General features: G+C 48.8%; 1 protein-coding gene across 3 annotated transcripts in view; it reads right to left on the minus strand.

The window, feature by feature from the left end:
- The window catches only part of TMCC2 (transmembrane and coiled-coil domain family 2), a 46,374-nt gene that overhangs the window by 4,766 nt on the left and 38,225 nt on the right, over nucleotides 1-3,383 (minus strand). The window lies entirely within an intron of this gene.

Below are 3,383 nucleotides of genomic sequence, written 5' to 3' on the forward strand. Positions count from 1 at the left end.
GCTTGAGCCCAGGAGTTGGAGGTTGCTGTGAGCAGTAAAGCCATGGCACTCTACCCAGGGTGACAGCTTGAGGCTCTGTCTCAAAAAAAGAAAGAGTTCAAAAGAATACAACCACCACCACAGCAGCATTCCCTTATGGCTGTATACTATTTGCTTTTTACAAAGGGGTCTTACCTCTGCTCTCTACACATCCCTTTGCCCATGGACCAAGCAGGTCTGAGGCCTTACTGAAACCTCAGGGTCGGATTTCTCACCAATGCAACAAACTATCTCTGGACTCAACCTCCCCACAGGCTCTTGCCTTGAGCAGGCATCTCCCTGTAAACAGCCTACACTTTGGCACCACACCTCCCTGCCCTCCCCAGCCAACACAGCCCAGCAGGCCACCTCCTCTCTGCTAACACCTCTCAGGGGTCCCTCATTACCTTCCAGCCCTCCAGAGTGGTCAGCAACCTCTTTCGCTTCATGACGGCAGGAGCACACAGCCCTTCCCAGTTTCTCAGAACTGGGAGAGGTGCACACTCCCCCACCTGTGTGGCCAGGTCCCCGAGGACTGAAGCCCCAAGGGAAGCAGGGACCAGTCTGGGGGCCTGAGGGTGTCAGCTTTGAAGGGAGTGAATGTGCAGGAAAGAAATGACAGCCCCCTTTACTCCCCACAGGGCAGTCGGGCTTCCTGAGGACATCAGGGTGGCACAAAACTTGGGGAGACAGGACAGGAAAAGAGAAAAGGGGAGGAGGAGGGAGAGAAAGGAAGGAAAGGTCACAGAAGATAGGAAAGATGGAAATGCAAGGTCGGATGAAAGTGGCAGGCCCTGTAGCCCAGCTCTCCTGCAGCCTGGCCCCTCAGCCTGTTGGAGGATCTGGGTCCCACAGCTGAGTCCCTTTGTCTTATCACTATGCAACAACGGAAGCAGCAGGAAATGGCTCAACCCCAGTATTTTTACACACATCGTGTAAGGCTGGGTCAGAGCCTTTGCTCTTTGTATGTATGGTAGGGGGTAGGGGTGGGGTCAGATGTACTTGGGGGAAGAGTTTAAACACAAAGAAAGTAGCCTACTCACCCACACCAGAACCGGAAAAGGCCTATGCCAATTACAGGCAGGAGTCACTCTGGTTCGATTTCTGCCAAGGTGCAAAGTTATTGCAAAACACTATTGAAAACAAATGCCTGTCAAACTCAGGAGGCAGAAGAGGGCGGTTCCTCTGTGGGCTTCCTTGGGGCTTTTTCAGGTCACTGTTCCCCTGGAGATGCTGGGGCCCATGATGATCCTTGCCCACCCCTTCTGAAGTCAGGATCTTCCTCTTGTGTTGCTCTGGGTCTCCCCCCATGTCCCTCTGCCTTCCCACCAGGTGCTCTAAAGTTCAGGACTTTGCTCCTCAAAACCCCTGATGTTTTATATCCAGGGAGCCAATTCCACAGTCTCCCTCAAATGATCTGCCTGAGGTCTAACAGTCACAAGAGTCTGACTTAAAACTCTATCTTTCAATTAAACACTCCTCTCAAGCCTCGTTCCCTACAGTGACTACAAATGGCCCATGTCGTGATTTTCCTGGTCCTCAGTGTCTTTGCCTATAGAATGGGCATAATCATAGCTACTCTCATGTTCCTTGTGAGGATTACACAAGTTGATATCCCACAAGCACTTAGCATAGTGTGAGGTAGACAGAAGGCACTCATTAAATGCTGAGTCTGGATCTAGGCAGCACAATCCCTTTTTCCCCTTTAGGGAATCAAGCTGCAATCCAGCTGGCCTGAATTTATTTCAGATATTATATGACCACATTTATTCCACACTGAGAGAACTACATAAAATTCGGTGTCATATGTAACACATGGCCTTTGATATTAAAGAACATGACTCTCTTATAAAGCCACTGTCCTGGCTGGGTCCAATGGCTCATGTCTGTAATGCTGGTATTTGGGGAGGTTGTGGTGGGAGGATCCTTTGAGCCCAGGAGTTTGACACCAGCCTGGGCAACATAGTAAAACCTTGTCTCTACAAAAAATAAGAAAACCAGATGCAGTGGTGAGCACCTGTAGTTCCTGCTACTTGGGAGGCTGAGGTAGGGGAATCTCTTGAGCCCAGGAGCTCGATGCTGCAGTGAGCTATGATTATACCACCTGCACTCCAGCCTAGAAAGAACAGGGCAACAGGGAGAGACCCTGTCTCTTAAAAAGGAAAAAAAAAAAGCTACTATCCTTTCCAAGGACTCTTTTACTCTCTTTCTAGAGGAAAGAACATCCAGAAAATGGGTTTGAGTCTGGCTGCATCACTGCCATTTGTCTCCGTAAACGGAGAGACCACCTGTTCCACCTACTCAGGGGACAATGGGAGGACCCAACGCAAAATGGAAATGTGAAAAGCGAAAAGTGCTTTAGGACCACAAAGGAGTATAAAATAATAAAGTCTCCACCTGCCATAGCCCCTTTGACAGCTTGGCCCTTTCCTCCCTTGATTGGGCATCTGTCTAGCTTATCCATGGAAAGCAGAGGTGAAGCTGGATGTGAAAGCCCCACAAATAATTGAGGACTAGACACTCCCAAGAAAAACAGCCAGGGCCTGATGGTAGGGTACAAAGGCCTGGGCTGGGGTATTGGCTCCCTTGCTCACCCCTCTTCTATACCCAGACACAAGCCTGAGAATCCTGCAGCAAAACACCAGCTCCTCCCTGTCCCTCCATGGAGGCCTGGTGACCTCCTTGGTGACATGACAGTCTACAATGCCTGGATCAAGCTGGTCTATCTCTAGTCTCAGAACATCCCCAACCTGTCCTCCTCCCCAGGGAGAACTCAGCTCCACCAACTTCCAGGAAGGCAGCATCTTTTCCCTGTGGCCTCTTGGCTCTTCTCAAATTACAGTTCTATCATCATCAGTACCCAGCGCTAACCGATTGTGCAACTGGAGCTCTCAAATTACTGTTCTAAATGCCTTGGGCAAAGGATAAAGGTAACAGTTATAGTCATCTCTCTTCATCCACAGGTTCTGCATCAGCAGATTCAATCAACTATGGATCAAAAGTCTTTTTTTAAAAAACCAAGGTGGCTCCTATAGCTCAGTGGGTAGGGTGCCAGCCATGTACACCAAGGCTGGTGGGTTAGAATCCAGCCCAGGCCAGCTAAAACAACAATAACAACTGCAATTAAAAAAAAAATAGCTCAGCGTTGTGGTAGGTGCCTATAGTCCCAGCTACCTGGGAGGCTGAGGCAAGAGAATCTCTTGAGCCCAAAAGTTTGAGGTTGCTGTGAGCTATGACACGATGGCACTCTACCCAGGGTGACAGCTTGAGGCTCTGTCTCTCAAAAAATAAAAAATAAATAAAAACCCCCACAAAATAACAATACAATAAAGAAAACACAAATTAAAAAACAAAGTAACAATTTA

The sequence above is a fragment of the Otolemur garnettii genome, unplaced genomic scaffold, assembly GCF_000181295.1.
Source record: "Otolemur garnettii isolate 467f Iridium unplaced genomic scaffold, OtoGar3 scaffold00055, whole genome shotgun sequence".
NCBI classification, from domain to species: Eukaryota; Metazoa; Chordata; class Mammalia; order Primates; family Galagidae; genus Otolemur; species Otolemur garnettii.